The sequence below is a fragment of the Somniosus microcephalus genome, unplaced genomic scaffold (genome assembly GCF_052327205.1).
Source record: "Somniosus microcephalus isolate GS21.2 unplaced genomic scaffold, FLI_Smic_1.0 scaffold911, whole genome shotgun sequence".
Classification (NCBI taxonomy): domain Eukaryota; kingdom Metazoa; phylum Chordata; class Chondrichthyes; order Squaliformes; family Somniosidae; genus Somniosus; species Somniosus microcephalus.
The window spans coordinates 53,098-76,565 of record NW_028226098.1 but is presented as its reverse complement, the minus strand read 5'-3'; the positions used below and the strand labels follow the sequence as shown (position 1 = coordinate 76,565).

General features: G+C 49.1%; 1 long non-coding RNA gene across 1 annotated transcript in view; it reads left to right on the top strand.

Moving 5' to 3' along the window:
* Positions 1 to 6: 6 nt before the first annotated feature.
* LOC147080982 (uncharacterized) overlaps positions 7 to 23,468 on the top strand; it is a 51,317-nt gene continuing 27,855 nt past the window's right edge. The window contains exon 1 of the long non-coding RNA XR_015076940.1: positions 7 to 119. This is a non-coding gene — a long non-coding RNA (uncharacterized LOC147080982). The remainder of the gene's footprint in view (positions 120 to 23,468) is intronic.

The following is a 23,468-nucleotide window of genomic DNA, read 5'->3' as shown; positions in this document are numbered from 1 at the left end:
CCGGTGGAGACGTGTCGGGATCCGGAGAGAGGGAGAGTCTGTGGGGGCGGGAGACCGCGGGCCTGTGCGGGGATCAGCGGCTGGTTGTCATGGAGACGCGAGGATCGGCGGAGCAACAGGTAAAGAGCAAACCCCCCCCTACCCCCCGGCCAGGTGTGTATCTCTTCCCCCCCCCCGGGCCAGGTGTGTATCTCTTCCCCCCCCCCCCGGGCCAGGTGTGTATCTCTTCCCCCCCCCCCCCCCCCCCCCCGGGCCAGGTGTGTATCTCCACCCCCCCCCCCCCGGGCCAGGTGTGCATCCCCCCCCCCCCGGGCCAGGTGTGTATCTCTTCCCCCCCCCCCCCCCCCCCCGGGCCAGGTGTGTATCTCCACCCCCCCCCCCCCGGGCCAGGTGTGCATCCCCCCCCGCCCGGGCTAGGTGTGTATCCCCCCCCCCCCCCCCCTGGCCTGGTGTGTATCCCCCCCCCCCCCCTCTGGCCTGGTGTGTATCCCCCCCCCCCCCCTCTGGCCTGGTGTGTATCCCCCCCCCCCCTCTGGCCTGGTGTGTATCCCCCCCCCCCCCTCTGGCCTGGTGTGTATCCCCCCCCCCCCTCTGGCCTGGTGTGTATCCCCCCCCCCCCTCTGGCCTGGTGTGTATCCCCCCCCCCCCTCTGGCCTGGTGTGTATCCCCCCCCTCTGGCCTGGTGTGTATCCCCCCCCCCCCCCCCCCCTCTGGCCTGGTGTGTATCCCCCCCCCCCCTCTGGCCTGGTGTGTATCCCCCCCCCCCTCCGCTCCTCCCCTCCCCCTCCCCTCCCCCTCCCCTCTGGCCTGGTGTGTATCCCCCCCCCCCCCCCCCTCTGGCCTGGTGTGTATCCCCCCCCCCCCCTGGCCTGGTGTGTATCCCCCCCCCCCCCCCCCCCCCTGGCCTGGTGTGTATCACCCCCCGGCCTGGTGTGTATCCCCCCCCCCCCGGCCTGGTGTGTAATTCCCCCCCCCCCCCGGCCTGGTGTGTATCCCCCCCCCCCCCCCCCCGCCCCCCGGCCTGGTGTGTATCCCCCCCCCCCCCCCGGCCTGGTGTGTATCCCCCCCCCCCCCCCGGCCTGGTGTGTATCCCCCCCCCCCCCGGCCTGGTGTGTATCCCCCCCCCCCCCGGCCTGGTGTGTATCCCCCCCCCCCCGGCCTGGTGTGTATCCCCCCCCCCCCCGGCCTGGTGTGTATCCCCCCCCCCCCCCGGCCTGGTGTGTATCCCCCCCCCCCCCGGCCTGGTGTGTATCCCCCCCCCCCCCCGGCCTGGTGTGTATCCCCCCCCCCCCCGGCCTGGTGTGTATCCCCCCCCCGGCCTGGTGTGTATCCCCCCCCCCCCCCCCCGGCCTCGTGTGTATCCCCCCCCCCCCCCCCCGGCCTCGTGTGTATCCCCCCCCCCCGGCCTCGTGTGTATCCCCCCCCCCACCCCCCCGGCCTCGTGTGTATCCCCCCCCCCCCCGGCCTCGTGTGTATCCCGCCCCCCCCCCGGCCTGGTGTGTATCCCCCCCCCCCCCGGCCTGGTGTGTATCCCCCCCCCCCCCCGGCCTGGTGTGTATCCCCCCCCCCCCCCCCCCCCGGCCTGGTGTGTATCCCCCCCCCCCCGCCCCCCCGGCCTGGTGTGTATCCCCCCCCCCTCCCGGCCTGGTGTGTATCCCCCCCCCCCTCCCGGCCTGGTGTGTATCCCCCCCCCCCTCCCGGCCTGGTGTGTATCCCCCCCCCCCTCCCGGCCTGGTGTGTATCCCCCCCCCCCTCCCGGCCTGGTGTGTATCCCCCCCCCCCTCCCGGCCTGGTGTGTATCCCCCCCCCCCCTCCCGGCCTGGTGTGTATCCCCCCCCCCCTCCCGGCCTGGTGTGTATCCCCCCCCCCCTCCGGCCTGGTGTGTATCCCCCCCCCCTCCCGGCCTGGTGTGTATCCCCCCCCCCCTCCCGGCCTGGTGTGTATCCCCCCCCCCCTCCCGGCCTGGTGTGTATCCCCCCCCCCCTCCCGGCCTGGTGTGTATCCCCCCCCCCTCCCGGCCTGGTGTGTATCCCCCCCCCCCTCCCGGCCTGGTGTGTATCCCCCCCCCCCCTCCCGGCCTGGTGTGTATCCCCCCCCCCCTCCCGGCCTGGGTCCCCCCCCCCGGCTGTGTATCCCCCCCCCCCTCCCGGCCTGGTGTGTATCCCCCCCCCCCCTCCCGGCCTGGTGTGTATCCCCCCCCCCCCCTCCCGGCCTGGTGTGTATCCCCCCCCCTTCCCGGCCTGGTGTGTATCCCCCCCCCCCTCCCGGCCTGGTGTGTATCCCCCCCCCCCTCCCGGCCTGGTGTGTATCCCCCCCCCCTCCCGGCCTGGTGTGTATCCCCCCCCCCTCCCGGCCTGGTGTGTATCCCCCCCCCCTCCCGGCCTGGTGTGTATCCCCCCCCCCCTCCCGGCCTGGTGTGTATCCCCCCCCCCTCCCGGCCTGGTGTGTATCTCCCCCCCCCTCCCGGCCTGGTGTGTATCCCCCCCCCCCCTCCCGGCCTGGTGTGTATCCCCCCCCCCTCCCGGCCTGGTGTGTATCCCCCCCCCCCCCCCCTCCCGGCCTGGTGTGTATCCCCCCCCCCCCCCTCCCGGCCTGGTGTGTATCCCCCCCCCCCCTCCCGGCCTGGTGTGTATCCCCCCCCCCCCTCCCGGCCTGGTGTGTATCCCCCCCCCCCCCCCCCCCCCCCTGGCCTGGTGTGTATCCCCCCCCCCCCCCTTTGGCCTGGTGTGTAAACCCCACCCCGTCCATTTTGTAACTGCCCCGACTGTCACTGTGAATAGCTTTCAAGCTAATAGTCCATAGGAGAGAAGACATATTGCCTGAACCTTTCCAGGTGCTGTAATAAGCAGAGCCTTCCCTGGGAACCAAACTCCCAAGTACTCTTCATATTGTGGCAAATACTGGGGGGAAACTGCTGCTGGATTTAGTCATGTGTCAATGTGTATTTGCAATACTCTGGATTTGCCAGCTGGCAGCTGTGTACAATTCACTAATTTCATAAAGAATAACTAACTGCCACACCCAACTACCTGAGATTTCGTCAGTGTTATTTAATAATGCTGCTTCCTGATATCTTGGTTCCTAACACTGTTGTTTCCTTCTATACTGAGAAAGCCAAATGGCTTAATCCCCTTGCCACACACTCACTACAGTATTGATATAATTGTCATAATGTGAACAGAAGTATTCTAAGAGCTCTTGCGTGCAGAGGTTGTTCAGTTGCATTGTGTGTTAGTGTGTGCTAATATGCTGAGCTGGCCCTTCCCGGGTGCTGTCCAGTGTCAGTACCTGCATGTGAATTTTGCAAAGGGGACACGTTTGGATTCAGTAGTGATGCCTCATGGTTGAATAGCCTGCTGATCTGGCTGTTTTGGATTGTACATGGCTGAGCACCATCCTGTCCTTGTCCACTCTGCACACACATGCACTTTCTAGCGATAGTCACTGGATAGTGATGGGGTCCGGCCACCCTGCAGCCTCCACTGTCTAGCCTGGGTTATCGAAGCGAGTTGTAACACTCTGTCTGTCTGTTTGGAAAGGGCTCCTCAAGCTGACCTGTGTTTTTTCTCTTGGATGTGGTGTTATTGATTAGTGCATTCCCATTTCCAAGACACTCAAGCTTGGAGTGGGATTAGCTGAAGTGCTCTTGGAGAGAGCTGGCACGGGCTCAATGGGCCGAATGGCCTCCTTCTAAGGAGAAGTTTGGGCAGCATGAATGTGGCAGTGTGTGTGCAGGATAAGACAAAAATGAAGATTTGCATTTATATAGTGTCTTTCACGACATCAGTACGTCCCGAAGCGCTTTACAGCCAATTAAGTACTTTTGAAGTGTAGTCACTGTTGTAATGTAGGAAACGCGGCAGCCAATTTGTGCACAGCAAGCTCTCACAAACAGCAATGTGACAATGACCAGATAATCTGTTGTAGTGATGTTGGTTGAGGGATAAATATTGGCCCAGGACTGCTCTTCAAAATAGAGCAGTGGGATCTTTTCCATCCACCTGAGAGAGCAGATAGGGCCTTGGTTTGACGGCACTTCCGACAGTGCAGCACTCCCTCAATACTACACTGGAGTGTCAGTGCTCAAGTCTATGGAGTGGGCCCTGAACCCACAACCTTCTAACTCAGTGCAACCATTAAATTAGGGGAGGGAGCTATTTGTTTGATTGCTCGAAACTGAAGCACGATCTTCATTGGCCCATCAAAGATTCAGTGTTTTGTCTAATGCATTGTTAGACGGTAAGGGCGATGGAACATGGCTGATCTGTATCTTAACCCTATCTACCCGCCTTGGTTCCGTTTGGCTATCAGTTTTGAAATTTACAATTGGTCCCCCCAACCTCAACAGCTTTTTTTGGGGGGGGAGAGTTCCAGATTTCCACTACCCTTCGTGTGAAGAAGTGCTTCCTGACATCACCCCTGAACGGCCTAGCTATAATTTTAAGGTTCTGCCCCTTTGTTCTGGACTCCCCCCACCAGAGGAAATAGTTTCTCTCTCTCGACCCGATCAAATCCTCTGTAACATCACTGCCACCCTCTGTGTTCCATCCCCTTCAGATAATAAGCCAAGATTCCATTAGCCTTTTTAATCCATTTTTGTACCTGTCAAATTAACATTGCATCATCCGATTAAAACATTACAAGCATCACGGGAAAAGGGTAACATAGAAATGTAACAGGTACATGTGGATATATTCTACATGGGAAAATGCCATCGGAACTTTTTACATAGGACTTTGCAGTGGGAAAATGTGAGAGGCATAATGGCATAATGATTTTAATCTATAGATGCTTTGGGGGACAGGGATGCAATGTAGGTGAGTGAGGAGGGGAGAGTTGGGTGAGTTGGACTTTGGTACAGGATATAGAGAGCTGAGTTTTGGACAGTCGCAAAGGTCAATTTTGACTTTCCCAGGCTGGTCTTGGCGCTGTGAGCGGGCCTGAAAGGATTCAACCAGTAATTCTGGGAGAGAAGGGTACTGAGCTAGGAAGTAACACCTTAGAGAGGAAAGGGCATTTCGAGATGGGGTGGTAGTTGGAGAGAATAGATAGGCTGAGGTTTTTGAGAAGGGGGTAATGATGTTTTTGAAATGGAGGGAGACGGTATTTGAGCCATTTACCAATGTCTGCAAGCATGGAGGCTAGAAGAGGTTGATGAGTGCTCAAGAAGTGAATGGGGATGAGATTAAGGGAGCACTGTCCCAATATATGGTGCATGAGGGAACATAAGAACAGAAGAAATAGGAGCTGGAGTCGGCCATTCGGCCCTTCGAGCCTGCTCCACCATTCAGTAAGATCATGGCTGATCTTCTACTTCAACTGCACCTTCCCGCACTATCCCCATATCCCTTGATTCCCTTAGTAACCAAAAATCTGTCGATTTCTGTCTTGAATATACTCAACGACTGAGCATCCACAGCCCTCTGGGGTAGAGAATTTGAGTTTGAGAATGACATACTTAAGTCTGAAACTAGAGTTTAAACTTAAATAAAGCCAATTACACAGGTATGAGGGGCAAGTTGACTAAGGTAGATTGGGAAGTTAGATGAAAAGATATGACATTAAATAAACAGTGGCAAAGATTCCAAAATTCTCAATGAATATGCATTCCATTGAAAAATTAAAAACTCCACGGGAAAAGTTCCATCCGTGGCTAACTAAAGAAGTTAAGGATAGTATTAGATTAAAATAAGAGGTTTATAATGTTGCAAAGAATATTCGTAAGCCTGAGGATTGCGAGAGCTTTAGAAACCCATAAAGGATGACCAAAAAGTTGATAAAAAGGGAGAAAATAGAATGAGAGTAAACTAGCAAGAAATATAAAACAGATTGGAAGAGCCTCTACAAGTATGTAATAAGGAAGAGAGTAGCAAAAGTAAGCATTGGACCTTAGTGGCTGAGAGAGGTGAGATTATTCTGGGGAATAAGGAAATGGCCGAGACTTCAAACAAATATTTTGTATCTGTCTTCACAGTAGAAGACACAAAAAGCATAGCAAAAATGGTGGGCAACCAAGGGGCTAATGAGGGTGAGGAACTTAAAATAATTAATTTTAGTCGAGAAAAAGTACTGGAGAAACTAATGGGACTAAAAGCCGACAAATCCCCTGGACCTGACGGCCTACATCCTGGGGTTCTGAAAGAGGTGGCTGCAGAGATAGAGGATGCATTGGTTGTGATCTTCCAAATTTCCCTAGATTTTAGAACGGTCCCAGCGGATTGGAAGGCCATAAATGTAACCCCCGCTATTCAAGAGAGAAAACAAGGAACTCCAGGCCAGTTAGCCTGCCGTCAGTCACCAGGAAAATGCTGGAATCCATTATTAAGGAAGTGGTAATTGATCACTCAGGAAAATCATAATATGATTCGGCAGTGTCAACGTGGTTTTATGAATCATAGAATCATATCATGGTTACAGCTCAGAAGGAGGCCATTTGGCCCGTCGAGCCCGTGCCGGCTCTCTGCACGAGCACTTCAGCGAGTCCCACTCCTCCGCCCTTTCCCCGGAGCCCTGCAATTTTTTTCCCTTCAGGTACTTATCTAGTTCCCTTTTGAAAGCCTCCACCACCTTTTCAGGCAGTACATTCCAGATCCTAACCACTTGCTGCGTAAATTTTTTTTTCCTCATGTTGCCTTTGGTTCTTCTGCCAATCACCTTAAATCTGTGTCCTCTGGTTCTTGACCCTTCCGCCAATGGGAACAGTTTCTCTCTGTCCAGACCCCTCATGATTTTGAACACCTCTATCAAATCTCTCAACCTTCTCTGCTCTAAGGAGAACAACCCCAGCTTCTCCAGTCTATCCACGTAACTGAAGTCCCTCATCCCTGAAACATTCTTGTAAATCTTTTCTGCACCCTCTCTAAGGCCTTCACATCCTTCCTAAAGTGCGGTGCTTGAATTGGACACAATACTCCAGTTGAGGTCGGACCAGTGTTTTATAAAGGTTCATCATAACTTCCTTGCTTTTGTACTCTATGCCTCTATTTATGAAGCCTGTATGCTTTTTTAACTGCTTTCTCAACCTGCCCTGCCACCTTCAACGATTTGTGCACACATACCCCCAGGTCTCGCCCCTTTAGGATTGTACCCTTTAGTTATATTGCCTCTCCTCGTTCTTTATACCAAACTGTATCACTGCACTTTTCTGCGTTAAGCTTCATCTCCCACGTGTTCGCCCATTCCACCAGCCTGTCTGTGTCCCCTTGAAGTCTATACTATGAAAAGGAAATCGTGTTAAACAAATCTATTACGTTTATTAGACCCCATATCCCTGCAATTTTTTCTCGTTCTGGTATTTATCCAATTCCCTTTTGAAGGCAGCGATTGAATCTGTATCCACCGCCCTATCAGGCAGCACATTCCCGATCCCAACCACTCGCTGCGTTAAGTTTTTCCTCATGTCGCCTCTGGTTCTTTTTCCAACCACTTTAAATCTGTGCCCTCTGGTCATCGACCCTTCAGCCATTGAAAACATGTTCTTTTTATTTACTCTATCTAAACCCTTCATGATTTTAAACACCTCGATCTAATCTCCTCTTAGACTTCTCTGCTCTAAAGAGAAAAACTTCAGCTTCTCCAGCCTATCCAAATAACTGTAATCCCTCATCCCTGGAACCATTCTAGTAAATCCCTTCTGTACCCTCTGCAAAGTCCTTCCTAAAGAGTGGTGCCCAGAATTGGACACAATACTCCTGCTGGGGACGAACGAGTGTTTTTTATAGGTTTAGCATAATTTCCTGGCTGTTTCCTATGCCTCAATTTATAAAGCTCAGAATCCCGTATGTTTTATTAACTGCTTTGTTAACCTGTCCGCCACCTTCAAAGATTTGTGCACAAACATAAGAACTAGGAGCGAGAGTGGGCCATACGCCCATCGAGCCTGCTCCGCCATTCAATAAGATTGAACTTCGACCTCAACTCCACTTTCCTGCCCGATCCCCATATCCCTTGATTTCCTTAGTGTCCAAAAATGTATCGCCCTCAGTCTTGAACAGACCCATTGACTGAGCCTCCACAGCCCCCTGGGGTAGAGAAATCCAAAGATTCACCACCCTCTGAGTGAAGAAATTTCTCCTCATCTCAGTCCTAAATGGCCGACCCCTTATCCTGAGACTGTGACCCCTGGTTCTAGACTCCCCAGCCAGGGGGGAATCAGCCTCTCAACATCTACCCTGACGAGCCCTCTAAGAATTTTATACATTTCAATAAGATCACCTCTCGTTCTAAACTCCAGAAAATATAGGCCCAATCTACTCAATCTCTCCTCACAGGACAGCCCTCTCATCCCAGGAATCAATCTAGTGAACCTTTGTTGCACCGCCTCGAGGGCAAGTATATCTTCCTTTGGTAAGGAGAGCAAAACTGTGCCCAGTACTCCAGGTGTGGTCTCGCCAAGGCCCTGTACAATTGCAGCAAGACTTCCTCACTCTTGTACTCCAGCCCCCTTGCAATAAAGGCTAACATTCCATTTGCCTCCCTAATTGCTTGCTGTACCTGTACCCCCAAGTTGCTCTTCTCGCACCCGCTTTAAAATTGTACCATTTAGCTTTTATTGTATCTTCTCATTCTTCCCACCAAAACGCATCCCCTCGTGCGTTAAAGTGTTGGAGGCAGAGCAACAAGCACGAGAAGGCTGAGCCGAGTGCTCGAGTCCTGAGGAAGGACGAGCGAAGCTCACGCTTTATTTATCGTAGAGCTATAATAGAAGGGCTGAATTGCCTCCTCCTGTTCCTATCATAAATGGTGTGGAAAAAATAAATCCACAAAAGCAAATTAAATTAATTGGAAAACTGCTAATGTAACACCCTAATTTAAGAAGGGAAGTAGACAAAAAGCTGGAAACTATAGACCAGTTAGCCTAACATCTGTGGTTGGCAAAATGTTGGAGTCCATTATTAAGGAAACAGTAACAGAGCATTTGGATAAACATAATTTAATAGGACAGAGTCAGCATGGTTTTATGAAGGGGAAGTCATGTTTGACAAATTTGCTTGAATTCTTTGAGGATGTAACATACAGGGTGGATAAAGGGGAACCAGTGGATGTAGTGTATTTGGACTTCCAAAAGGCATTTGACAAGGTTCCACACAAAAGATTACTGATCAAGATAAAAAAATCACGGGATTGGGGGTAATATACTGGCATGGGTGGAAGATTGTTTTCTGTTAGATAGCCAAAGAGTTGGGATAAATGGTTCGTTCTCGGGCTGGCAATCAGTAACTAGTGGTGTTCCGCAGGGGTCAGTGCTGGGACCCCAACTCTTTACAATCTATATTAACGATTTGGAGGAAGGGACCGCGTGCAACATATCCAAGTTTGCCGACGATACAAAGATGGGAGGGAAAGCTGAGTGAGGAGGACATAAAAAACCTGCAAAAGGACATAGACAGGCTAAGTGAGTGGGCAGAGATTTGGCAGATGCAATATAATGTTGGAAAGTGTGAGGTTATGCACTTTGGCAGAAAAAATCAAAGAGCAAGTTGTAGTGTCCGTGTGTTGATAGAGACACTGAAGACAGGAGTTGGTTCATAGGTGTTTACTAAGCAAAGTCTGGAGGGGTACTAACGGATATACACAATATACAGGCTTATATAGCCGAGTGGTCATTACCGGCATTACAGCACACCTGGGGTTCTTAAAGGCACATACACTACAATTCCTCCCCTTTTAGCTAACCAGTACATCATATGTTAAGTAATTATTAATTATATGTTATAAGAAAAATAATATACACATTGCTGTAGTTAATTAATTATAAGTCAGTCTCTCAGGTGGCTTCCTGACTCGGTCCGGATAACGCTTCGGTGGTGTAGTAGTTTCTGGTGGTGTAGTAGGTTCTTTTGGCAAGGCTGATTCAGCTTGAATGCCAGTGTCGGGTTCATCGGGTTCCAGTATCACCGGATCGGAGGTAGATATGGGTATCTCTACTTCATCGTTAGACGTATAGAGTTGTGGTGTAGGTTGTCCCTTTTCGGATGACTCTATGATTTGGTCAGCATGGCGCCTTATTATGCTTTCTCCGATGTCCACGGTATACATCAGTGGTCCTAGTCGTGTGCAGATAGTTCCAGGCTGCCATTTCTCGGTACGGTAGTCCCGGGCCAAAACTTGTTGACCTATCTGGAAGGTTCTAGTTGGCCTTTCATTCATGCCTTGAAACTGCCGGTTCTCCACGTCCCTTCTGATGTTGGGCTTGACCAAATCCAGCCGGCATCTTAGGTTTCTATTGAAGAACATCATGGCAGGAGTTTGGTTGGTAACCATATGTGTTGCATTCCTGTATGCGAACAAGAAGTTATCCATCTTGTGCTGAAGTTTTATGTCTTCATTACCCATGGCCTTTATGGCCTTCTTGAAGGTCTGGACAAACCTTTCAGCCAATCCATTGGTGGCGGGATGGTATGGGGCGGACGTGTAGTGCTTAACCCCATTGTTTTTTAAGAACTTCCTGAATTCTTCGGACACAAATTGCGGTCCATTATCAGAACAGATCTGTTCCGGCAGCCCATTCCTGGCAAATATGGTCCTTAATACTGTGATGGTTTTTTCCGTGGTGGTGGAGGACATCTTTATTACCTCCGGCCACTTGGAGTGTGCATCAACTGCGATTAAGAACATTGAGTCCATAAATGGACCAGCAAAGTCGATGTGTACCCTTTGCCAGGGAGATGAGGGCCACTCCCATGGATGTAGAAGGGCTTGTGGTGGAGCGTTTTGGACCTTCTGGCATCCTAGGCAGCTCTTGGTCATTTCTTCGATGTCTCCATCGATACCTGGCCACCATACAAATGCCCTGGCTAGGTTCTTCATTTTCACTCCACCCAGATGCCCCTCGTGAAGCTCCTTTAGCACTTTATCCTGGAGTTTGGGTGGAATTTGTTACTGGTAGACATTCCACTATGGTAGAGTGGAACATCTCCATTGGGTCTACTGTAGGTGCCTCTTCTACTGTTGGCAACGGTAGGCGCGATAAACCGTCAGCATTCCCATGCTGTTTTGACCCTTTGTATTCTATGTCATATTGGTGTGCCCCTAGAAAAAGGGACCACCTCTGTAGCCTTTGCGCTGTCATAATGGGAACACCCTTTTTAGGGTTGAATATGGAGATGAGGGGTTGATGGTCAGTCAACAAGGTAAATTTTTGTCCGTGTAGGTAATGGTTGAATTTCTTTACTCCCCATACCAGGCTGAGTGCTTCCCTGTCAATTTGGGCATAGTTACGCTCAGCTGAGTTCAATGAGCGTGACGCAAAAGCTATCGGCCGTTCCGAGCCATCAGGGAATTTATGCGATAATACTGCTCCTGTGCCATAAGGGGATGCATCGCACGCCAGTCTGATTGGCAGTGATTGGTTGTAATGAGCCAAAACTTCTTTGGATGTGATTAAGTCTTTGCATTTATGGAAGGCACGTTTGCAGTCTTTGTTCCATTTCCAAATTACTCCTGTTTGTAGCAGTTCATTAAGAGGGTGTAGAAGAGTTGATAAGTTCGGTAAAAATTTATGATAGTAATTTATTAATCCCAGGAACGACCTTAATTGTGAAACATTTTCAGGTGCTGGGGCTTTTATGACCGCTTCAATTTTTTCAGGTGACTTATGCAACCCTTCCTTATTTATTATGTGGCCACAATATGATATTTGATTTCGGAAAAATTCGCACTTGGGGCGATTTGCTCGTAGGCCCCGTTCTCTCAGCCAAGTGAGCACCTGCTCTAAATTGGCAAGGTGCTCGTTGTCGTTTTCTCCTGTTACAAGGATGTCGTCTAGGTAGCATTGAGTCCCCGGAATCCCTTGGAGGACTTGCTCCATAGCTCTTTGCCAGATAGCTGGAGCGGATGCTACTCCGAAAACCAGTCGATTGTACTGGTACAGACCTTTGTGTGTATTTATCGTGAGATATTTTTTTAGAGGCCTCTTCAACCTCCATCTGTAGATATGCCTGTGCCAAGTCAATTTTGGTGAAACGTTTCCCTCCGGATAGTGAGGCGAAAATATCTTCTATCCTCGGAAGAGGATACTGTACCGTGTGAAGGACTGGGTTTACAGTCACCTTGAAGTCTCCACAGATGCGAATTTTTCTCTGTTCTTCAGATTTATCATTCTTCAATGCTTTCTTCATGACTGGGACGATGGGTGTTGCCCACTCGCTCCAATCTATTTTAGATAATACGCCTGCCTTTTCCAAATTCTCCAGCTCTGCCTCGACTGCTGGACGAATTGCGTATGGCACTGGTCTTGCCTTAAAAAACTTGGGAATTGCTGCATCTTCCACTTTTATTGAGGCGGTGATGCCTTTCAAGGTTCCTAGTTTCTCTTGAAACACTTCCTTGGCGTTGGCCAAGATGTCTTTTAATCGTTCAGGTATGACGTCATCATCATTTTTTTCCTTACTGGTCACCGTCAGTGCCTGAATGGAGTGCCAGTCTAAACGTATTTTTCTGATCCATTCACGTCCCAACAGCGGTGGACCACCATCTTATAGAACGTATAAATACAACTTCTGTATTTCCTTGCCGTTGTATACAACAGGCACCCTTATTTTTTCTTTGGGGTACACTTTCTGCCCCATATATGTTTTCAAGATAATGGATGTGTCTTTTAAAGGTATATGCGGAAATAGCCGCTCGTAATCCCGTTGATTTATGACGGTCAGAGCTGATCCTGTATCTAGCTCCATTTTAACTGGGGACCCTGCTATTGTGAGGGTAACCCAAATGGTCTGGTAATCATCTTTGGCACTTACATTATGTAATTTGGGAGAGCTTAGTCTCTTCTGGTCTTCGGAGCTACTGTCCGTCATCATTTGTACCTTTCTGTGCTTTTCCTTATTGATTCTTTTCCTGTTAGTGGATTTTTTGTTTCCAGATCGGCACACACGTGGAATGTGTCCCATCTTTCCGCATTGCCTGCATGCTTTGTCCTTGAACCAGCAGTCCCTCTGGTCATGGGTGGATCTGCCGCAGCGATAACATTTCTCGAAACCCCGTGTCATTTCATGGGTGCCGAAGTCCTGTGGCCTTTGCTGTATCTCTGCAGCTCCTATTGCACTGAAAGCCTTGTCCAGTGTTAAATTTTTCTCAGAAATAGCCTTTTTTGTGTTTCTACACTTAGGGGATCGCAGACGAATTTGTCTCATAGAGTCATAGAGTTTTACAGCACAGAAAGAGGCCCTTCGGCCCATCGTGTCTGCGCCGCCCATCCATCCCTGTCCAGTCTAATCCCATTTTCCAGCATTTCGTCCATAGCCTTGTATGCAATGGCATTTCAAGTGCTCATCCAAATGCTTCTTGAATGTTGTGAGGGTTCCTGCCTCCACCACCCTTTCAGGCATTGAGTTCCACATTCCAACCACCCTCTGGGTGAAAAAGTTCCTCCTCAAATCCCCTCTAAATCTCCTGCCCCTTACCCTGAATCTATGCCCCCTTGTTATTGACCCCCCCACTAAGGGGAAAAGTTCCTCTTTATCTACCCTATCTATGCCCCTCATTATTTTGTACACCTCAATCAGGTCCCCCCTCAGCCTTCTCTGCTCCAAGGAAAACAACTCCAGCCTGTCCAGCCTCTCTTCATAGCTGAGGCGCTCCATCCCAGGTAACATCCTGGTGAATCTTCTCTGCACCCTCTCCAAAGCAATCACATCCTTCCTATAGTGAGGCGACCAGAACTGCACACAGTACTCCAGCTGTGGCACACAGTACTCGCAGAGAATCTGCCAGTCCTGCCTCGAATTGGCAGTGTCGGGTATCAACAATCTCCTTAAAATTCTTGTCCATCGGTTCGGCTGGAGTGATTAAGTTTCGTAACAGCTTGTATGTCTTTGCGCCCATTAGATCCAGAAGTACTGAAGCTTTTTTCTCATCTTCTATTCCATTTGCGGTGCAATATACCTCCACTCTTTCCACATATGTGGTCCAATCCTCTATCTCGTTATCAAAAGCATCAATATTGCCAGAATTAGGCATCTTAGAAAAGATATGGCGCTTCCCGCGCTTTTCTTTCTTTTCTGTAGAAAAGATATGGTGCTTTCCGCGCTTTCCCGCCGCTGCGGCCGATGACAACGCTGTTTCCCGCGGTTTCCGTTCTTTTTTAAAATTTATTTACAGTTGGAGACTCGTTCCCGCTGGACTCTCTCTGTAGGTCTGAACGCCGACCTGCTTGCAGCCGCGGCCGTCTCCCGAGCGCTCCTTCCCCGTCTGTTACTGCTTGCCTCCGCTTTTGCTGCTTGGCCCAGCTGTAGAGCCAGCCGCTGGAGCCCCAGCCTGACGCCCAGGAAGGATTAACGTAGTACCTGCCACCAGCTTGGCCAGCTGGTGAAACAACAGCTTCTTTCACTTCTTGATTCTTCTGGACGCCAGAGGAATCGATGTCCTTGAGGTGCTGCCGAATTGTAGGTAAGTCCGTTTCCACTTCGTCGCCACTGTAGTGTCCGTGTGTTGATAGAGACACTGAAGACAGGAGTTGGTTTATAGGTGTTTACTGAGCAAAGTCTGGAGGGGTACTAACGGATATACACAATATACAGGCTTATATAGCCGAGTGGTCATTACCGGCATTACAGCACTCCTGGGGTTTGTAAAGGCACATACACTACACAAGTTATTATCTAAATGGAGAGAAACTGCAAAGTGCTACAGCACAAAGGGATCTGGGGGTCCTGGTACATGAAACACAAAAAGTTAGTATGCAGGTGCAGCAGGTGATCAGGAAGGCCAATGGAATCTTGGCTTTTATTGCAAGGGGGATGGAGTATAAAAGCAGGGAAGTCTTGCTGCAGTTATACAGGGTATTGGTGAGGCCACACCTGGAATACTGCGTGCAGTTTTGGTTTCCATATTTAAGAAAAGATATACTTGCTCTCGAGGCGGTTCAGAGAAGGTTCACTCGGTTGATTCCAGAGATGAGGAGGTTGACGTATGAGGAAAGGTTGAATAGGTTGGGACTCTACTCATTGGAGTTCAGAAGAATGAGAGGCGATCTTATCGAAACATATAAGATTGTGAGGGGGCTTGATCGGGTGGATGCGGTGAGGATGTTTCCACTGATGGGTGAGATTAGAACTAGGAGGCATAATCTTAGAATAAGGGGCTGCCCTTTCAAAACTGAGATGAGGAGAAACTTCTTCACTCAGAGGGTAGTAAATCTATGGAATTTGCTACCCCAGAGAGCTGTGGAAGCTGCAACACTAAATAAATTCAAAATGGAGATAGACATTGTCCTAGCAGATAAGGGAATTAGGGGTTACGGGGAGAGGGCAGGGAAGTGGACGTGAGTCTAGATTCAGATCAGCCATGATTCTATTGAATGGCGGAGCAGGTCCGAGGGGCCGTATGGCCTACTCCTGCTCCTATTTCTTATGTTCTTATGTAGAGTTGGACAACGGGCCATACATTCATTCAAACTAGTAAAGGAACAGTTGGGACTGATATCAGGAAGTTCTTCACAGAAAGAATGATCAATACATGGAATGGACTTCCAGATAGAGTAGTGGAGGTGAAAATCCTGGAGACATTTAGGAGCTAATTGGATACTGCAATGGGAGGCTCTTCAATGTTATTCTAAATGTATGAACTAAGATGGGCTGAATGGCCTTCCTCATCTGTAATTATCTTGATTCTAGATTTCCAAATCCTCATCATCGTCATAACAGCACAGAAGGAGGTCATCGAGTCCGTGCCGGCTCTCTAGAACAATCCAGTCAGTCCCATTCCCCCGCTCTATCCCCGTAACCCTGCAAGTTTATTTCCCTCAAGTGCCTATCCAGTCTCCCCTTGAAAACATTGAGTGTCTCCGCTTCCACCACTTCCGTCGGCAGCGAGTTCCAGGTCCTCACCACTCGCTGCGTAAGAAAGTTTTTCCTCACATCCCCCCTGTATCTCTTGCCCGAAACCTTAAATCTGTGTCCCCTAGTCCTTGTACCATCAACTAGTGATGGTGTGGAGATGCTGGAGTTGGACTGGGATGGACAAATGTAAGAAGTCACAACACCAGATTATAGTCCAACAGCTTTATTTGAAATCCCAAGCTTTCGGAGCGCTGCTCCTTCGTCAGGTGAAGTGGAGAAATGCATAAAGACACATAGGCCTGGGGATTTATCCACTTTTAAAGCTGCTAAACCCCTTAATACTTCCTCTCTCACTATGTTTATTTCATCTGATATTTCACACTCCTCCCCCCGATAACAATGTCTGCTTCGTCCCTCTCCTTTGTGAAAACAGAGGCAAAGTATTCATTCAGAACCCTACCGACGTCTCCCGCCTCCACACACAGATTACCCTCTTGATCTCTAATAGGCCCTACCCTTTCTTTAGTTATTCTCTTACTCTTAATATATTTATAAAACATCTTTTGGTTTTCCTTGATTTTACTTGCCAAGAATATCATTTTTAATTGCACCCCTGCACTTTCTGTACTCCTCTAAAGATCCTGGAGATGTTGACTGAGCTGGGATTTGGAGCTGTTTTTTACTCTGTTACCACACAATGGACGTTTTTGGAAAATAGAAGCACATGGTATTAAAGGGACGGCAGTAACTTGGGTACGTAACTGACTGAGGGACAGGGGGCAGAGAGTAGTGGTGAATGGATGTTTTTCTGACACGAGAGATGTATGCAGTGGGGTCCCCCAGGGGTCGGTATTAGGACCATTGTTTTTCTTGTAGTATAGAGATAACCTGGACTTTGGTATAGGGAGTGCAATTTTGAAGTTTGCGGATGATACTGAACTTGGCAATGTAGTACAAAGTGAGCAGGATAGTAGCAGACTTCAGGAGGACACGTACAGACTGGTGAAATGGGCAGACACATGGCAGATCCAAGTTAATGTGGATAAGTGTGAAGTGATGCACTTTGGAAGGGACAACATGGAGAGGCAGTATAATCTAAATGGGACTATTTTGAGGTGGGTGCAAGAGCAGAGGGACCTGGGGGTGCATATTCACAAATCCTTGAAGGTGGCAAGTTGATAAGTCGATTAAGTGTATGGGATACTTGGCTTTGTAAATAGTGGCATTGAATACAAAACAAGGAGGTTCTACTAAACCTTTACAAATCACTGGTTAGGCCTCAGCTGGAGTATTGTGTCCAATTCTGGGCACCGCCCTGTAGGAAGGATGTCAAGGCCCTGGAGAGGGTACAGAGAAGGGGAGGGGGGGTGGTGTAAGGGGTTTTCGATCGCCGAGGCCTCTCTCTCTCTCTAGAGGCCTCTCTCTCTTGCACAGTAATTCACCGAGTGGTTCGACCCACCCACCCCTTAGGTTCTATACACTGGACTTTGAGGCAGGAACTACAATGCAGAGAATACTCTATAGACCAAGTTTAATGAAACAAAATGAAATTTTATTGCACAAAGGAAAAATTGAATGTAAGCCAATAAGGTACATGGGAGGGAAAAACAAATCATAGTACAGTACTAACCAACATATCTACAGGCATATTACGCTTTACAAGGTTCATCATGAAATAGGGAAGCACACGGAACATCAAGGGGCAACAACTCATTGTTGATTATCCCCTAAAATGCCCACCCCCTAAACCTAGCTAGATTAGATTATAAGGGGCCAGAAACATGCTCACCAATCCAAAACTGCGGTTGGGTTGGGGTTCTTGGTGCTCTTTCTCTCGGGCCTGCCGTCGTCACGTGGTCGTTGGGTTGTAGGCGCAGCGGGCTGCCCAGGTTAATGGCGTCTCGGCCACCTTAATTCAGCAGGACTCGCCGTCCATCGTTTCACCCACCGGCTGTCTTCTCGGTGATCCTGCATACAACGATGGTGGTCACAGTCTCGATTTCTCCGTGCTCCTGCACACGACGCTGGTGGCTACCCATTCTGTAAGGCATTTCGTTTTCTTCCTCTTCGTCAACGTCAATGGCCCGGGGTTTTTGTCGATAATCTCCCGATAACTACCCCGGGTCTCGTCTTCTTCTTCCGAGTCCGAAAAGGCCTTCTTCGGACCCCCGAGCAATCTCTCGAAAATGATCTGCACTAGTCTCTCCCGATGCTGATGCTCCTCAATGGCTACCGAAAACCCGATGGTCTCCGATCCGAATCTTTCTTTTCCCAACGCTACCCCAGGACTCCAGTTATACTTTTCCGTGGAGGCCCTTATCTCCCGCCAAATCAAGGTTAGTCTTTGTTTAACTTTTGGCGGGCTTGTAGCCCAGCGGGGTAGTCTTTGTTTTTAAAGTATCTTCGGGATGGCCGGTAACTGCCATCTCTGGTCTGGAATGACCCTGTATTGTCTTTAATGTCCCTCTTCGAACTTGAATCTATTCCCCTTTGCCTGGGTAAACATTTAGATGGCCTTTATCTACAGGCCGATCTGATCGGATCTGCATCCAATCTGTGTGTATGGGGCTCTGTCTGGTTTCGTTTTCCCTGAAACTGCCTTCCAGAACTTACTGTGGGCTGAATCCACAAAAGCTGTCTGGGGACTGCAGGAACCATTTTAAAATGTCCCAAAAGCTGGTCACGGGGTCTGGCGGCCATTTTGTGTGTCCCTTTTTCTGGGCTTCTTTTAAAACAGTCTTTAAAAAAATGAAGGCCTTTTTCTGCCAATGGACCCTTATAGGACAATGTTCAATTTTGCGAATTCTACAGGGGGTGCGGGCAGATCATTGTCCCAGATCTGCATCCCTCTGGGGATTGTAGGCATAGACCCACGTGACTGTTCTCTGTGCTGCAACATTCCTGAGAGTCGGCCTTAGGATGTTGGCTGGAATCCTCAAAGTTGTGAGTTGCATGAATAGAGTGGTTGGTTGAAAGACAGAATGGAGACTTGTATTAAATCAGATACTTTAAAACACGGTCGTTGACAGGCTATTTTATTATTGGGGGTGGGGGAGTGGGGGGAATAATTTCTCAGCCTCATCCCATCCTCATCTGATGTGCAGACACTTTCACTTTGTGCAGTGGTCCCTGGATCAGGCGCAGTAACCCTGCCTCTTTCTATGGAGCCACCCCTTCACCGTGGGTCAGTACCTCGCTAAGATGAACTATCTCAGCATAGCCCGAGGACTGAACCTTCCTGACTGTACAGCTCTGCTCACAATGAATGCTGCATTTAGCACTGGGGCAGAAAAGGAGCTCTGAAGTTGTTCAGGTTTAATTCTCAGCCTTGCCTTCTTTAGTGGTGACCCGGAGCTTTGGTGTTATGTTGTTCTGTTACGTTGTGCTGTATTCTCCCTGTCGGGGAAGGTGAGGTAGTGCACGGGTAAATGCATCGTGTGCAGTGATACAGAGCAAGGATTTTCTGATCTAGGTTGAATTTGCTGACCTTGGGCAATCTATTGGGGGGAGACTACAGTTGGTGTTTGTCTTTGCAAGGCTGAGTTGCACCCAGTCACCCTGTTGTATTCTCCAGCCACTTGCTCGAGCAGCTTTGGCACAGGGAGCCATCCCAGGATTATCCTCTGCTTGAGAAAAATGAGGAAGGAATAAAAGTCCATATTAAGTTTAAATATAAATCCCATCACCATTTGGCACATTACTGGCACAGCGCAAGACCTCCAAGAGGCCAATGGAAGGCCAATGGAATCTTGGCTTTTATTGCAAGGGGGATGGAGTATAAAAGCAGGGAAGTCTTGCTTCAGTTATACAGGGCACTGGTGAGGCCACACCTGGAATACTGCGTGCAGTTTTGGTTTCCATATTTAAGAAAAGATATACTTGCTCTCGAGGCGGTTCAGAGAAGGTTCACTCGGTTGATTCCGGAGATGAGGGGGTTGACTTATGAGGAAAGGTTGAGTAGGTTGGGCCTCTACTCATTGGAATTCAGAAGAATGAGAGGCGATCTTATCGAAACATATAAGATTGTGAGGGGGCTTGATCGGGTGGATGCGGGGAGGATGTTTCCACTGATGGGTGAGACTAGAACTAGGGGGCATAATCTTAGAATAAGGGGCTGCCGTTTCAAAACTGAGATGAGGAGAAACTTCTTCACTCAGGGTAGTAAATCTATGGAATTTGCTACCCCAGAGAGCTGTGGAAGCTGCAACATTAAATAAATTTAAAATGGAGATAGACAGTTTCCTAGCTGATAAGGGAATTAGGGGTTACGGGGAGCGGGCAGGGAAGTGGATGTGAGTCTAGGTTCGGATCAGCCATGATCCTATTGAATGGCGGAGCAGGCCCGAGGGGCCGCATGGCCTACTCCTGCTCCTACTTCTTATGTAAGAGAAAGAAGTGATGTGTTTGTGACAGAGAAACCTGGTCATTGGTGTTTGTGTGTGAGATGTCCGCCCTTGTTGCGCGAGACATCCACCCTGTTGTGGTGAAGGTTAGTAAAACACTTTGAGAACCCATGTTACCATCAAGCATGCCCAGGTCAGGTACAGCAGGGTTTGGATACAGTGTAAATCTTTCTCTATTCTGCCCCAAGTCTATAATGTTACCCCTGATCTCACCAATGTGACATTTTTCTATTTCCGTACCAGTTCAAGAAGGCGGCTCACCACCACCTTCTCAAGGGCAGTTAGGGATGGGCAATAAATGCTGTCCTTGCCAGTGATGCCCACATCCCATAAACAAGTGTATATTGCCTCTCCCTGTTCCTTCTGCCAAAATGCATCATCTCACACTTCTCTGTGTTAAATTCCATCTGCCCATTCTGCTAGCCTTTCTATGTCCTGTTGCAGTTGATTGCCACACCCCCACGTTTGGTGTTGTAGGGGTTTTATTTTCTGCCCAATTACAGGGGTCTTTAGTGCCTGTTAATGTATTGGGCCTCTGTCTCCTTTATACCCTTGCAGCTTATGTTAGCCTGCAGGTCGGGTGTCACTAAACACCCTCTAAGGAGATAGAGAACAACAGCTTATAGAGGAGGACTAGAATACGGTGACGACCCGCACAGTTTATACCTAATCTACGGGGTACTCCTGAGCCCAAGGGCTCCTATAGTCCTCTCTCTTTTTCCCTAGCCTGCTGTTCCCTTGTTTGGCGGGTTCGAAGCGCCCTAATGCCCCTATCTGGTTCTAACTCCAGAATTTGGATGGAGAACGATGCACTTTAAATAGACACTCAGAGACAAGTAGTCCTTGGAAAAAACAGGTGACAACCAATTTTATTTGGTTCTACCACAAACGTAATAAACACACACACTCTATAACTATAAATAAAATATGGGAGAGAACGGACATAACGAAAATGTTTTACACTGTTTTAACTTTACCAAGTCCAATCCCACCAACCCACTTTCCTACCTAGACTAGACTGACAGTTGCAGGCCCTTGGATTATACTCAGCCTATTTTGAGTGCGGTTGTTGGATTGTTGCTGTTGTTGGTTGGTTTGTACTTGATGGAAAAGGCTCCCGAAATAGCGGGAGTGAATGCCGTCTTCCACAGCCACTTCGGTTGTTGGTGTCTTCTTGTTGATGTCCCCGGGACGGGAGTCGGTATACGGTGCGGTTTCTTGTGGTGATGTTGCGCCGTCTGGTAGTGGAGTAAACTTTCAGTATGCCGATTGAGTCTGGGGCCTGATGGTGGATCTTCTCATCAGCGTGGTTGGAGTTCTTTAGATGGTAGTTCGCCCCAGCTCGTCTCTCATTCAGCTTCTTAACTCGCTCTCCTGCTCTTTCTTCTGGTCACCTAATAATCTCTTGGTTCTGTATTTTATACCCAATTCCATTTCGGCCTCTTCGCGCCCAATTAAATTGGTGTTTACAAGTGTATTGTTTTGAGCGCACATCGGCTCCTCCAAGTCTGCTGTCCCATTGTGTCAGTCCTGGGGCTTGATTATTTTGGGCCACCTCTTAACTGTAGTGATCCCAAAACTATTGTCCCTAGTCCGAGTTGATTAAGGTGATGATGGCCTGTACTCATAGCTCGATTAGGGGTGAGTCACATATTCAAACCTGGGCCGGGTAGTCCCCATTGGCCGGGGATTTCCTTGCTTCAGGCCCGACTCAGTCCCCTGATTGGCCTTTGAGAATGCACTTTGTTTCGATTGGCCGACATCTATGGCTCGCTTCTGAGCCACAGTCCCCTGTATTCAGATATCCCAGCCTGCTTTTCGGGACCACTGCATTGGCCGAAAATGTTGGTTTTAAACTGTATAGGGCAATCCAATTTTGGTCACCTTGCCCTTAGAGGGCTCCAATAAAACGTGGTTGTGGATTTTCAAACCCTACAGTGTCATCAGCAAATTTAGAAAATCTACTCTGTTTTCCAATATCCAGGTCATTTATTTATATATCAAAAAAAGCAGTCGTCCCAGCATTGACCCTTGGGGAACATCACTGTCGACCATCCTCCAGTGTGAAAAACAGCCATTTACCACAACTCGCTGTTTTCTGTCCTTAAGCCAATTCCTTATCCAAGGTGCCACTGTCTCACCTATTCCATGAGCCTCAATTTTGTTAACCAGCCTTCTATGTAGTACTTTGTCAAACGCCTTCCGAAGAACCATGTAGACAACATCCATTGCATTCCCTTCATCAATCCTCTGTTATTTCATCAAAAAATTCAATTAGATTAGTCAAACACAATCTGCCTTTTACAAATCCGTGTTGGCTCTCCTTAATTAGCTTAAACTTCTCTAACTGCCTGTTAATTTTTTCCTTGATTATTGTTTCTAAAACTTTACCCACCACTGATGTTAAACCTTGTAGCTACTAGGGTTGTCCTTATACCCTTTCTTGAACAATGGCATCACATTTGCCACTTTCTAATCCTCAGGCACCTCCCCCGCATCTAGGGAAGATTGGAAAATAATGGCAAGCCCTTCCACTATCTCCTCCCTTAGCAACCTGGGATGCAAGCCATCTGGACCAGGCGACTTGTCCACTCTAAGCATACCCAGCCTTTCTAGTACATCCTGTTTATGTAGGGGGTGGCGTGTGCCCAGTCAGTTATGCCCCTGACTGCCTGTGAGCGGTTCGAATCGCTCCCACACCCCTGGGTTCTCGACACCGGACACAGGTACAGGCGGCGATACAGAAAACGAGTGGACAAGTGGTTTGGTGTAAGAAAACCAAGATTTTATTAAAACAGAAATAAAAATTACAAATACTGAAAAGTCACTATGTAGTTTCAGGCTTATCAAGAGAATATACTTAAATGGGAATGGGGAACACACGGCACATCGAGGGAACAACACACATTAATAAAATCCCTTAACCCTTATCCCACCTACAATACCTAACTAGATTAAGCTAAGAGGGGCCAGGAATTCATGCTCACCAAGTCAAAATCTGCTGAGTTATAACGGTTGTGGGGTTTTGGGGTTCGCTCTTTGTGCTCTCTGGAGCCTGCCGTCGTCACGTGGTCTCCAGGCACGGCAAGGGCGTCGTCCCGGTAAAGTACCCCGAGATTAAAGTCTTTGCTTGGGTACTTTACCTCGCAGGGATGATGGTTCTTCTTCTTCGGGTGGCGGTTGAATGTTGCATGAAGATAGTTGTCGGTCGGCTGGATTGAAGGCCCGATTATTCGAAGCGTTCTTCAATCTTCTTCGAAATCATCTAGTCTTATTTTGTCTT